Consider the following 15,180-nt stretch of genomic DNA (forward strand, 5'->3'; position numbering starts at 1 on the left):
AAGGAGTGGGAAGTCATGTTCCAGTTCCTTAAGGTTGGAACAGCTACATAAATTATTTGGAAATCTTCTGTCCTGATAACTTATCTATTATTCAACATTTATTTACTAATTTAATCATTTGTTTATGTCAGTATGTACTTATGAATATTTATTTTATACTTTGGGTTATCATCCAACGTGACTTTATTTTGTTGTTCAAGGTGTTCTAGCTTTGGCAATAGGAATCTACTTCAGTTGATTCCTGTGTACCTTTGACATATCCCCATCAATGTAAGCCTTTTTCTTTTCATCCTCTTTTTTGGGTTTTGTTTTATTTTGTTTTTTGAGCACTTCCTTACACTCCGGTTCTACAAAATGCTCTAGGTTTACCTTGGGTTATTTCCTGCCCTAGTTGTAGAATCAGACATTTCTCCAAGAAGCCCTAGTTCCTTTTATTGCAGAATGATATTAGAAACCAAGATCTGGGCAACAGATTTGCTTATTGCTACCTCCAGGCCTTCTCAGATGACAGAGCTAGAAAATATATACATGAATATCAACCTGGATAATATACACATCTACAAATGTTTCTATGTATGTAATCATGTGTAGTTATACTAAGCTAAACATGAGTCCATTCTGATGTCTCCAATTCTTATCCATTACTACATAGATCATTCTAGTCTCCTCCCCTGTAATTTTTTTTTTTTTTTACATCTTGCATCTCCCTCCCTCCCACCCTTCCTATCCCACCCCTCTAGGTGGTCACAAAGCACCGAGCTGATCTCCCTGTGCTATGCGGCTGCTTCCCACTAGCTATCTATTTTACATTTGGTAGTGTATATATGTCCATACCACTCTCTCACTTTGTCACAGCTTACCTGTAAATTTACACCTACACAATGAGAAAACTGCCTTCTGTCCTGCACCATCCATTTACTTCATTGTTCAATTCAGAATACATGTATAGCAGTATCAGGATTGTTAATCTATGTCCCCATGGTAAACACCTTTATCAACTTTTATCAACTAGAGTACAGTGCTTATGTGCAATTCTTTTTGCCTTTGGCCTTAGAGACTCATTTCCATAGTTACCTAGATCAGCACCTTTCCCACCACATCTTTCACTGGGGTTGTTTTATACATTGTAACACAGATTCATTTGTAATGTCTGCATTCCTTCCTGGATCCACCAACCTCCTAAATGAGTTCTTTTAATTGCATAGATTAAGTTTAATTCTAGTGCTGTGAAGTTGTATGAGTTTTAACAAATGCATAATGTTACACATCCACCATTAGAGTATCTCACAGAATAGTTTCACAGCCATAAAAAAATTCCCTGTCTTCAACTATTCGACTCTCCCTACTTTCCCCCAAGCCCCTGGCAACAAATGATCTTTTACTGACCCTATAGTTTTGTCTATACAAGAAGGTCATATAATTGGAATCATTTTCAGACTGGATTCTTTCACTTAGCAATATGCATCTAAGGCTTATCCATGTCTTTTTCATGGCTTGATAGCTCCTCTATCTTCATCAGTGAGTAACAGCCCATTGCTTGAATATTCCACAGTTGGTTTATACATTCACCTGTTGAAATGTATCTTGGCTACATATATTTTTCTTATTATTTTCTCCCAGTCTATAGCTTGAATATTCATTTTGATAAGAAGTTTTATATTTGATGAAGTTTAACATATTTTTTCTTTTATGGTTATTGTTTTCTATGTCTTGTCTAAAAACTTCTTTGCTTACTCCCAGGGAATGAAGATATTTACCTATATTTTCTTCCAGAATTTTAAGTTTAGGTCCATGATCTATTTTTGATAAATTTTTATGTAGCATATGACTGAGGTTCTTCTTTTGTTGGTGGAAATGCACAACTGGATCATGGTGATGGTTGTGCAACTCTGTAAATGTACTAAAAAAAGCACTGAATTGTATACTTGTAATGAGTGAACTTTATATAGTTCAATAAAGCTGTTCCAAAAGGAGGAAAAAAAAAAAAGACATGGTTGTTTCCACCTTTTGGCTATTATGAATAGTGCTGCTATGAACATTTGTGTACAAGCATTTGTTTGAATACCTGTTTTCAGTTCTTTGGGATGTATGCTTAGGAGTGGAATTAATGGGTCATATGATCATTCTATATTTAACTTTTTGAAAAACGACAAAACTATTTTGCGCAGAGCCTGCAGCATTTTACATTCCCACCAGCATGCACAAGGGTTCCAATTTCTCCACTTCTTCAACAAAAAATACATGTTGTTTTGTTTTAAATTACAGCCATTCTAGTGAAAGTGATTGTGGTTTAGATTTGCACTTCCCTACTGACCAATGATGTTGAGCATCTTTTTATGTGCTTTTTGGACATTTGTATAGTTTTTAGAGAAATGTCTGTTCAAGTCCTTTACCCATTTTAAAAAATGGGCTGTCTTTCATTGAAGTTTTTTTTTTTTTTTTTTTTTTACTGTAGCTTTATAATGTCTTGAAATCAGGTTGTGGGCATTCTCCAACCTTCTTTTTCTTCTTCCTTTTTTTTAATCATTAAGATATTTGTTTATTTGCTAAAAATATTAAACCTGTTACATGTTAACATACATAACTTTTTTTTTTTTTTTTTTGCGGTACGCGGGCCTCTCACTGTTGTGGCCTCTCCTGTTGTGGAGCACAGGCTCCGGACGCGCAGGCTCAGTGGCCATGGCTCACGGGCCTAGCCGCTCCGCGGCATGTGGGATCCTCCCAGACTGGGGCACGAACCAGTGTCCCCTGCATTGGCAGGCGGACTCTCAACAACTGCGCCACCAGGGAAGCCCCCTGATGTCTTTTTATTTTTTAATTTATTTTGTATTCTTTGTTCTTTTTATAAATTATTTTGGTTATTCTAGGTCCTTGGAATTTCCAATAAAATTTTAGAATAAGTTTGTCACTTTCTATACAAAAACCTACTGGAATTTTTATTAGGATTGCATTTAACCTATAGATCAATTTAGGATGTACAGACATCTTAACAATATTGTGTCTTCTGATCCATGAACATGGTATATGCCTCCAATTATTTAAGTCTTCTTTAGCTTATCTCCAGAATATTTTTATTATTTTATAGTCTTCAACATATAGGTCTTACACCTATTTTATTTATAAGTAAGTATTCATTTTTTGATGCTATTATAAATGGTTCCCTTTTTTAAAATATTTAATTTCTAGTTGTTTGTCACTAACATGGAAATATAATTGATTTTCCTATTGGCCTTGTACCCTCACTTAATAATCTAGTAAACTCATGTAGTCCTCTTTTTATATATTCTGTGGAATTTTCAACTAGACGATCATGACATCACGAATAAAGTAACTTCTGATCTGTATACTTTTTCTTATCTTGTTGCACTGGGTAGGATCTCCAATACAATGTTGAATATAAGTGATTATAGTGGACATCCTTGTCTTGTTCCTGTTCTTAGAGGACATGGTAGGCAGAATTCTAAAAATGTCCCCCAAGATTCCCATCCTCTGATTATTCAATCAAATACAAGCATACCTTGGTTTATTGTGCCTCATTTTATCACCCTTTGCAGATATTGCACTTTTTACAAATTGAAGGTTTGTGGCAACACTGTGTTGAGCAAGTCTATTGGTGTCATTTTTCTAACAGCCTTGCTCACTTCATGTCTCTGTGTCACATTTTGATAATTCTTGCAATATTTCAAACTTTTATTATTATATTTGTTATGGTGATGTGTAATCGGTGATCTTTGACGTTACTACTATGACTTGTTGAGGGCTCAGATGGTGGTTGGAATTTTTTAGCAATAAAGTATTTTTTAATTAAGGTACGCACATTTTTTAAGATGTAGTGCTATTGCACACTTATTAGACTATAGTATAGTGTAAGTATAACTTTTACATACACTGGGAATCCAAAAATTTGTGTGACTTGCTTTATTGTAATATTCACTTTATTGCAGTGGTCTGGGACCAACCCTACAATATCTCCAAGGTATGTATGTATGTCTGTACTAACCTAGGTACTGCTGTGTAGGACTCTGAAGATGGAATTAAGGTTACTAATCAGCTTAACCTTAAATTAGGAAGATTATTCTGTTGGGCCCAGTGTAATTACATATGCCTTTAAAAGTAGAAGAAGAAGGCAGAAAAGTCAGTCAGAGAGATGCTGAAGAAGGAGCAGTAGATGAAAGACGAAGAAGAATGGGTGGTCAAAGAGATTCAAAGCATAAGAAGGACTTGACTTGCCATTGCTGGTTTTGAAGATGGAGAAAGGGAGCCATGAGCCAAGGAACACAAGTGACCTCTACAAGCTGAGAACAACCTCCATCTGACAGCTATCAAAGAAATAGGGACTCCAGTACTAAAACTGCATGGAACTGAATTCTGCCAACTGAATGAGCCTGGAAGTGGATTCATCCTTAGAGCCTCCAGAAAAAAACAAAGCTCTGCTGAAACCTTGAATTTGGCCTGCTAAAATCCAGAGAAAAAACTGTGCAGAGCCACACTGTGCATGTACTTCTGATGTACAGAACTGTATGATTTTAAAATGGGTGTTATTTTAGGGCACTAAATTTTTGGCAATTTGTTACTGCACAATAGAAGAGAAATACAGAGAGAATACATTCAGTCTTTCACTGTTGAATATGATGTTAGTTGTCCACCCCACCCCACAGGTGTCCTTTATTGGGTTGAAGAAGTTCCTTTACATTTTTAGTTTGCTGTTTCTCTCAGGAAAGGGTATTGAATTTTGTCAAATGCTTTTTCTGCATCCATTAAGATAAGCATATGTTTTTCAACATTTTTCTGTTAATATGGTTAATTATATTGATTTTTATATACACTTTTTATTAATATTCAGGAAAGTCATGATAATAAATGGAGTTTTTCATGTTAGGCATACAAAGGAGTAGGCTTGCAAAAGGACCCTCACTATGGTATGGCAAAATTATTTATGCTGAGTGGATGAGTATTGATCCTTACTTTTTATCTTTTCCTAAGTAACAGCTTTATTGAGGTATAATTCATATACCATATAATTCCCCCTTTAAAGTACACCATTCAGTGATTTTTAGTATATTCAGAGTTGCACAACCATCATATTATCTATTTTCAGTACATTGTCATCACCTCAAAGGAAACCCTGTGCCTATTAGCATTCATTTCTCATTCTCCCCTCCACCCAGGCCCTGGCAACCGCTAATATATTGTCTGATTCTATGTATTTGCCTATTCTAGACATTTCACATAAATGAAATCATTCAATATGGAGGCTTTGTGGCTGGCTTTTTTCATGTAGCAAATCTTTAAGGCTTATCCACAATTACTATTTATATTGGGTTGATCAAAAAGTTCCTTCTTTTTAAGTAAAAATAAAAGACACATTTTTCATTTTCACCAGGAAGTTTATGGAACAAAATATTCACCATTTTGTTCCACTACCTTCTGCCATTTTTCAGGCAACTTCATAATTCCATCTTCCCAAAACTTTATATCTTTTTGAGCAAAGAACTGTGCCAGGTGCTTTTTACAGTCCTCCAGGGAATTGAAATTTTTTCCATTAAGAGAATTTTGTAAAGACCAAAATAAATGGAAATCCGAAGGTGCAATGTCTGGTGAATACAGCAGATGAATCAGAACTTCCCGGCCAAGCTGTAACAGTTTTTGCCTGGTCATCAAAGAAACATTGGGTCTTGCGTTATCGTGATGGAAGATTATGCATTTTCTGTTGACTAATTCTGGACGTTTTTCATCAAGTGCTGCCTTCAGTTGGTCTAATTGGGAGCAGTACTTGTTGGAATTAATCATTTGGTTTTCCAGAAGGAGCTCACAATAGACGACTCCCTTCCAATCCCACCATATACACAACATTACCTTCTTTAGATGAAGGCCAGCCTTTGGTGTGGTTGGTGGTGGTTCTCTTCCATTCCACAGCATTGTACAGTATCCACTTTTCACTGCCCATCACAATTTGTTTTAAAAATGGAACGTTTTTGTTACGTTTAAGTTGAAAATCACATGTGGAAATATGGTCAAGAAGGTTTCTTTTGTTTAACTTATGTGGAACCCAAACATCAAAGCAATTAACATAACCAAGCTGGTGCAAACAATTTTCAATGCTTGATTTGGATATTTTGAGTATGTCGGCTATCTCCTACATGGTATAACGCTGATTGTTCTCAGTTAATGTCTTGATTTGATCACTATCAACTTCTTCACCTTGTCTACCTACCTGACAGTGGAGCATCACCCAGTGAGAAATCTCCAGCACAAAACTTCTCAAACAACTTTTGACACGTTCGATCAGTCACAGCACCTTCTCCCCACACTGCACAAATCTTTTTTTGCGTTTCAGTTGCATTTTTACCTTTCTTGAAATAATAAAGCACAATATGCTGAAAATATTGTTTTTCTTCCATCTTCAATATTAAAATGGCTACTCAAAAATTCACCAATTTTGATAAGTTTTTTTTACTGCATGCTGATATGACAGCTGTCACAATACAGTCTAAGAAAATTGTTTCAAATGAAGTTAAAGACAACTAAGTGCTACTACAGCCATCTTATGGAAAAAACTGAATGAACTTTTTGGCCACACAATACTTCATTCCTTTTTTATTGTTGAATACTCCATTATATAATAGCATATTTCCCTTATCCATTCATCAGCTGATGAACAATTAAGTTGTTTCCAGCTTTAACTATGATGAATAATGCTGTTATGAACATTAATGTACAAGTTTTTTTGGGGGTGTACATTTTCAGTTCTCTTGGGTATGTAACTAGGTGTAGAACTGTTAGGTCACATGCTGTCTCTATGTTTGATATTTTGAGAAACTGCCAAACTGTTTTCCAAAGTAGCTGCGCTATTTTACAATCCCACCAGCAATGTATGAAGGTTCCAATTTTTGTACATCCTTGTCAACAATTGTTATTGTCTGTATTTTTATTTCAGCCATCCTACTGGGTATAAAGTGGTATCTCATTGTGGTTTTGATATGCATTTCCCTAATAACTAATGATGTTGATAATCTTTTTATGTGCTTAATGGCCATTTCTATATCTTCTTTGGAGAAATATCTATTCAAATCTTTTGTCAATTTTTAAAATTGGGTTGTCTGTTTATTTTTGAGTTGTAAGTGATCTTTATATATTCCATATACAAATCCCTTATCAAATATATGATTTGCAAATATATTCTCCCATTGCATGGTTTTCTTTTCACTTTCTTGATGGTGTCCTTTGAAGTACAAATGTTTTTAATACTGATGAAGTCCAATTTATCTGTCTCTTTTTCTTTTATTCCTTGTGCTTTTGGTGCCACATCTAAGAAACCATCACCTAATTCAATGTCATGAAAATCCATTTACTCCTACATTTGTTGATTTTTAAATATTGAACAGCCTTTGCATTCCCAAAGTGAAACCCTCTTGATTTCTTGATCATGATGTTATTACCCTTCCATATGTATATGGTGAAGTCAACTTGCTAATATTTTGTTAAGGATTTTGACATCTATCTTCATAAGGAATATTAGATTATAATTTTTTGTAATTGTCAGGAGTTGGAAACAGGGTTATGCTGGCCTCAAAAAATGATTTGTGGAATGTACTCTTCTCTAATATCTAGAAGAATTTGTGTGAAATTGGTGCTATTTCTTTCTTAAAATTTTGATAGAATTCATCAGAAAACATCTGGATTTCTTTCTGGAAATATTTTTGATGATGAGTTCAATTTTTAAAAATAGACGTAGGGCTATTCTGATTTTCTGTTTCACCTTGTATCCATGTTGCATTTTTTAAGGATGTGTTCATTTCATCTAATTTGTTAAAATTATTGCCATAAGTTGTTCATTGTACTTCTATATTACCCATTTATTTTGAAGAATCTATGGCACTAGCCCTTCTTTCATTCCTGATGTTGGTCATTTGTGTATTCTCTTTTTTTGTTATTTAGAACTCTATCTAGGGTTCAGCATTGGCTATTTTCTCTATTTTTAAAGTACCTCATTGATCCTGTGTTTGTATTTATTCTTTCCTGCCTTTTACTTACTCTAGATCATGGATTTGTGAACTACAACCCACAGGACAAATCTAGCCAACCTCTCACAAATTGCTGAGAGAGGTATTTAAAAATACCCAACTGTGATTGTGAACCTGTCTATGTTTCCATTTAGTTCTATTAGTTTTGCTTCATGGGTTTTTAAGCTCTGTTATTAGGCATATACACACTTAAATTACAGATTTTCCTAAAGATTCAATCCTTTTATCATTATGAAATGTCTCTTTTCCTTTGGTAATATTCTGTCTTGAGGTCTACTTTATCTGATATCAATATAACCACTCCTACATTTTAATGCTAACTGTCTGAATGGCATCTAGTTTTTCATCCCTTTACATTCACCTGTATGTGTCTTTATTTTTAACGTATTTCTTGTCGTTAGCATGTATTGTGTGATTCTCCAGTCTTACAATCGCTGCCTTTTAACTGGAATATTTAATCCATTTATATTTAATGTCATTATTGATAAGGTTAAATTTAGTTCTCTCTTTTGCTATTTGCTTTCTATTTGCCCCATCTAATTATTTGACACTGATAATATATTTTTAATCTAGCATATCCAAAATATCATTTCAACATGTAATCAGTATAAGAAATTATTAATGAGATATTTTACATTCTTTTAAAAACTTTATATTGAGGTATAATTGACAAAGTTGTAAGAAAATTAAAGTGTCCATCATGATGATTTGATACATGTATATGTTGTGAGAAGATTCCTCCCATCTAGTTAATTGGCACATCCATCATGTCATATGTCATACATTTATCTTTTTTTTTAAATAGTCCATGTATAATGAAACCTAAATGCAGTAGTTTTCTTTCTACATCTGGCTTATTTCACTTAGCATGATGCCCTCAGGTTTATCTATGTGTCAAAAGTGGCAGGATATCCGTCTTTTGCGTGACTGAATAATATTTTATTCATTGTGTATATATACCACATCTTCTTTATCCATTCAGCCACTGACAAACACTTAGGTTATTTCCATACCTTGAATATGTGAATAATACTGCAATGCACATGGGAGTGCAGATATCTCTTCAGTATCCTGTTTTCATTTCCTTTGGGTATATACACAAAAGTGGGATTGCTAGATCATATGGTAGTTCCATTTTTAATTTTTTGTGGCACCTCCATGATGTTTTCCACAGCAGCTGCACCATTTTACATTCCCAAAAACTGTGCACAAAGTTTCCCTTTTCTCCACATCCTGCTAACACTTGTTATCTCTTGTCTTTTTTATGATGGCCATTTTAACAAGTGTGAAGTGACAATCTAGTGATTCTGACTTGCATTTCCCTGATGATTAGTGATGTTAAGAACCTTTTTATGTACTTGTGGGCCATTTGTATGTCTTCTTTGGAATAGTGTCTATTCTGTTCCTCTGCCTATTTTAAAATCAGATTGTTTGTTTGTTTGTTTTGCTATTGAATTGTGTGGATTCTTTGTATATTTTGGATACTAACCCCTTAACAGATGTATGATTTGCATACATATTTTTTTCCATCCCACACGTTGTCTATTCTGTTCCTCTGCCTATTTTAAAATCAGATTGTTTTTTGCTATTGAATTGTGTGGATTCTTTATATATTTTGGATACTAACCCCTTATCAGATGTACGATTTGCATACATATTTTCTTCCATCCCACAGGTTGTCTTTTTATGTTGTTGATGGTTTCCTTTGCTGTCCAGAAGCTTTTTAGTTTGATGTAGTCCTACTTGTTTTTCTTTTGTTACTTTTGCTTTTGATGAAATATCCAAAAACAATCATTGCCAAGACCAACTTCAAGAAGCTTACCCCCTATGTTTTCTTCTAGGAGTTTTATGGTTTTGGGTCTTATGTTCACATCTTTAATCTATTTTGAGTTGATTTTTGTGTATGGTATAAGATAGGGGTCCAGTTCCATTCTTTTGCATCTGGCTATCCAGGTTTCTCAACACCATTTATTGAAGAGACTATCATTTCCCCATTGTACATTCCTGGCTCCTCTGTCATAAATTAACTGGCCATATAGCATGGGTTATTTTCTGGGCTACTTTTCTAGTCCATTGATCTATGTGTCTGTTTTTGTACCAATACCATACTGTTTGGATTACTATAGCTTTGTAATATGGTTTGAAATCAGGAAACATGATGTCTCCAGCTTTGTTCTTCTTCCTTTAGATTATTTTGGCTATTTGGGATATTTCCACACAAATTTTAGGATTTTCTATTTATGTGAAAAATGCCATTGGAATTTTAACAGGAACTGTATTGAATCTGTAGATTGGTTTGGGTAGTATGGACATTTTAACAATATTAATTCTTCCAATCCATGAGCATGGAAAACATTTTATCTGTGTCTTCTTCAATTTCAAAGTCTTAGAGTTTTCCGTGTATATGTCTTTCACCTCCTTGGTTAAATTTATTCCTTAGAATTTTATTCTTTTTGATGCAATTATAAATGGGATTGTTTTATTATTTATTATTTTATTAAAGTATAGTTGATTTACAATATTATGTTAGTTTTAAGTGTACAGCACAGATTCAGTATTTTTGCAGATTATACTCCATTATAGATTATTACAGGTAATGGGTATAATTCCCTGTGCTATATAGTATATCCTTGTTGCTTATCTATTTTATGTACAGTAGTTTTTAATCTGTTAATCCCATACCCAAAATTTGTCCCTTCCCCACCACTTTGATAACCACAAGTTTGTTTTCTATATGTGAGTCTGTTTCTGTTTTGCATATACATTAATTTGTATTATTTTTTTAGATTCCACATATAAGTGATATTATACAGTATTTGTCTTCCTCTGTCCGACTTATTTCAATAAGCATTAATATTCTCTAGGTCCATCCACATTGCTGCAAATAGCAGTATTTCATTTTTATAGCTGTGTAATATTCCAGTGTGTGTGTGTGTGTGATGCCATATTGTCTTAATCCAACCATCTGTTGACAGACACTGGGTTGCTTTGGAGATTGTTGTTTTAGTTTCCCTTTTTCACAGTCCATTGTTAGAGTGTAGAAACACAACTGTTTTTGAATATGCATCCTGCAACTTTATTGAATTTGTCTATTAGTTCTAACAGTTTTTTTGGTGTTTCGGGTTTTCTCCGTGTAATATAATGCCACCTGCAAATAGAGACAATTTTACTTCTTCCTTTTCAAATTGGGTGTCTTTTATTTCTAGTTCTTGCCTAATTTCTCTGGTTAGAACTTCCAGTACTATATTGAATAAAAGTAGCAAGAGTGGGCATCCTTGTCTTGTTCCTGATCTTAGAGGAAAAGCTTGTAGCTTTTCACCATTGAGTATAATGTTAACTGTGGGTTTGCCATATGTGGCCTTTATTATATTGAGGTACATTCCCACTATAAACAGTTTGTTGAGAGTTTTTATCATGATGGATGTTGAATTTTGTCAAATGCTTTCTCTGTGTCTATTGAGATGATCACATGATTTTTATCTTTCATTTTGTTAATGTGATATATCACATTGATTTGCAGATGTTGAACCATCCTTGCACCCCTGGAATAGATCCTTCTAATGTACTGAATTCATCTTGCTAATATTTTTGTGGAGGATTTTTGCACTACGTTATTTTCCTTTCTTGTAGTGTCCTTGTCTGGTTTTGGTTATCAGAGTAATGCAGGCCTCATAAAATGAGTCTAGATGTGATCCCTCCTCTTCAATATGTTGGGAAAGTTTATGAAGAATTGGTATTAATTCTTCTTAAATGTTTGGCATAATTCACCAGTGGAGCCATCTGGTTCTGGACTTTTCTTTGTTGGGAAGTTTTGACTACTGTTTTAGTCTCCTTACTAGTAATTCATCTGTTCAGATTTTCTATTTTTCATGATTCAGTCTTGGTAGGTTGTATGTTTCCAGTAATTTATCCATTTACTCTAGGTTGCCCAATTTGTTGGCATACAACTGTTCACAGTAGTCTCTCATGATCCTTTGTATTTCTGTGGTATCAGTTGTAATGTCTCCTCTTTTGTTTATAATTTTGAGTTTTCTCTCTTTTTTTCTTGGTAAGTGTAGCTAAAGCTTTGTATATATTGTTTATCTTCTTTTAAAAACCTGATTATTTTCACTGACCTTTTCTATTGTCCTTCTACCCTCTGTTTCATTTATTTCTGCTCTAATCTTTGTTATTTCCTCCCTCTAGTAACTTTAGGCTTTTTTTTTTCTGGATTCTTGTGGTGTAAACTTAGGCTGTTTACTTGAGATCTTCTTTTCTTCTTAATGGAGGCACTTATCGGTATAACTTCCTTCCTAGGACTACACTTGTGGCATCACATAAGTTTGGGTATGTTGTGTTTCCATTTTCATTTGCCTCAAGATATTTGTTATTATTCTTTCAATTTCTTCTGTGATCCATTGGTTGTTCAGTAGCATGTTTAATCTCCACATACTTGTGAATTTTCCAGTTTTACTGCAATTGATTTCTAGTTTCATACCACTGTGGTTGGAAATGATGCTTGATATGATTTCAATTTTAAATTTATTAAGATTTGTTTTGTGGCCTAAAATATAATCCATCCCGAGGAATGGTCCACGTGTTCTTAAGAAGAATGTGTTTTCTGCTGCTATCAGGTGGAATGTTTTGTAACTGTTAAGTCCATTGGGTCAAATGTGTAGTTTTAGTCCAATGTTTCCTTATTTGTTTTCTGTCTGTATCATCTATCCACTGTGAAAGTGGGATATTGATGTCCCTTACTATTATTGTATTGCTGTCTACTCCTCCCTTTAGGTCTGTTAATATTTGTCTTATATATTTAGGTGCTCCCATGCTGGGTGCATAAATATTTACCAACGTTAATCCATTTTCTAGGATTGACTCTGATATCATTATATGACTTTCTTTTCCTCTTATTACAGTCTTTGTCTTAAAGTCTATTTTGTCTAAGTACAGCTACCCCAGATTTCTTTTGGTTTCCATTTTCATGGAATATCTTTCTCCATCCCTTCACTTTCAGTCTGTGTCCTTAAAGCTGTGAGTCTCTTGCTTTAGCATTAATCACCATCTATATACTGATGATTCACATATGTCTATCTCTATTTAATATATAACTCTCTCCCACAGGAACCTTAAACTTGATCTACCTAAAAGTGAACTCAATTTTCCCTGGAAACTTGTTTTTTCTCTTATATTTTCTATCTCAACAAATGGTGCCACCATCTTTCCAGTTTTTAAATTGACTCTTTCCTCTTCTTCACATCCTGTGTCTCCCTTCCCTTTTGACCCTCAACATTCAATTAATCATGACATTCTTTCCATTTTCTCTTACAATTCTCTTAAATCTGACTTCTCTATATTCTCATAGCCACCACCTTTGTTCACCAACATTAACTATTTCTTCCTAATTGGTTTCATATTTCCAATATTTTCTCCCCCTTAAAAATTCTCCTTATCACAACCAGAATGGTCTTTCTAAATAAAAAATATGTTCTTGTCATTTTCTTATATGTACCATTTCACTGTTTCTCTATTGCCCTTGGGAGAAAATCCAAATTCACCCATTTCTTTTTAGAGTACACACCAGTCACACTAAACCACATGCAGTCCAGGATGATGCCACAATTCTGACATCTATAGGCCTTTGTACTCCCAATCCTTTTGCCTAAAATGACATTTCCAAAATCCTCCTCATTGCTTTCACTCATTTTTCAGATCTCAAGTTAAGATATCACCCCCAGAGAAGTAATCTTTAAATCTTCTAGACCTGTGATGTTTGATATGGTAGTCACCAGTCACACACAGCTATTGTGCACTTGAATATGGCTAGTCTTAATTGAGATGTAGTCTATAGCAGGTTTTGAAGGCTTAGTATAAGAAATGTACAGTTATCTTATTAATAATTTTTATATTGGTGACATGTGAAATAATATTTTGAATGTATTGGCTTAAATAAAATATATTATTGAAATTAATTTCATCTTTTTTACTTTTTTATGTCTACAATAAAACTCAAAATTACATGTTGTTTGCATTATATTTCAACTGGACAATACCTAGACCAGATGAGGACGACCAAGCCCTTTTTTCCAGCACCCTGCAGTTATTTCTTTAGCAGTATTCTATCTGTTAAAATTGCTAGATGGTGTCCTGCACTGGACAGCAAGCATCTAATGAACAAGGGGCTATCTTGGTTAACAGAGTAATTCCAGTGCTGAGAGCGCTAAGATAAAAAGTCAATCCTCATTTTTCATGGATTCCATATTTGTGAATATGCCTGGTCACTAAAATTTACTTGTAACCCCAAAATCAATACTCACTGTGCTTTCGTGGTCATTTGTGGACATTCACAGAATAGCAGAAGATTTGAGTCATCCAATACATATTTTCCTAGCCAGGTCAAACAAGGCAATGCTCTGCCTTCTTGTTTCAGCTATCAAACTGTAAACAAATGTTCTTTTCACAGTCTATTAGTGCCGCTTTTCGCATTTTTGTGACTTCTGTTGATGACTTGGCTATTTAAAATGGTCCCTGAAGTGGGAAGTGGGAAAATAGTACTGAAGTGGGAAAATAGTACTGAAGTGCTGTCTAGTGTTTCTAAGCACATGAAGGCTGTGATGTGCCTTACAGAAAACATATATGTGTTAGATAAGCTTCCTTTGGGCATGAATTACAGGGCTGTTGGCTGTGAGTTAAATGTTAATGAAACAATATATATTAAAAAAAGTGTCTTCAAACAGAAACACACATAAAGCAAGATTATATATTAGCTGACCAAAATGTCATGCTCACAGGAACGTACTATGTACTTCCTCTAGTAGCAATAGTTCAGTATTTGCTAATTCAATGTTCCAGCAACTTTACTAGAATCAGCTATGTTGAATGAATGACGCTGGATCATTTGACCAAATCCAAATCTTGTGTGAATGCAGTATATGGTGGTATATAGGCAGCATGTGGTAGTATATGGTGGTAGCAGTGACTGTGGAGCCAAACTGCCTTAGAGTTCAATCCTGGCTCTCTGACTCGCTAGCTGTGTAATTTGGGGCAAATTACTCAACTTTTCTCTGCCTTTTTCCACAACTGAAAATGTAGACTAAAGAGTAGTCGCTAATGGTTGCCAGAGGCTGGGTGTGGTGGGAGGGGACTGACCACAAAGAGGCACAAAGAAACTTCTGAA

Source organism: Hyperoodon ampullatus (genome assembly GCF_949752795.1).
Source record: "Hyperoodon ampullatus genome assembly, chromosome: 5".
In the NCBI taxonomy this organism is placed as follows: domain Eukaryota; kingdom Metazoa; phylum Chordata; class Mammalia; order Artiodactyla; family Ziphiidae; genus Hyperoodon; species Hyperoodon ampullatus.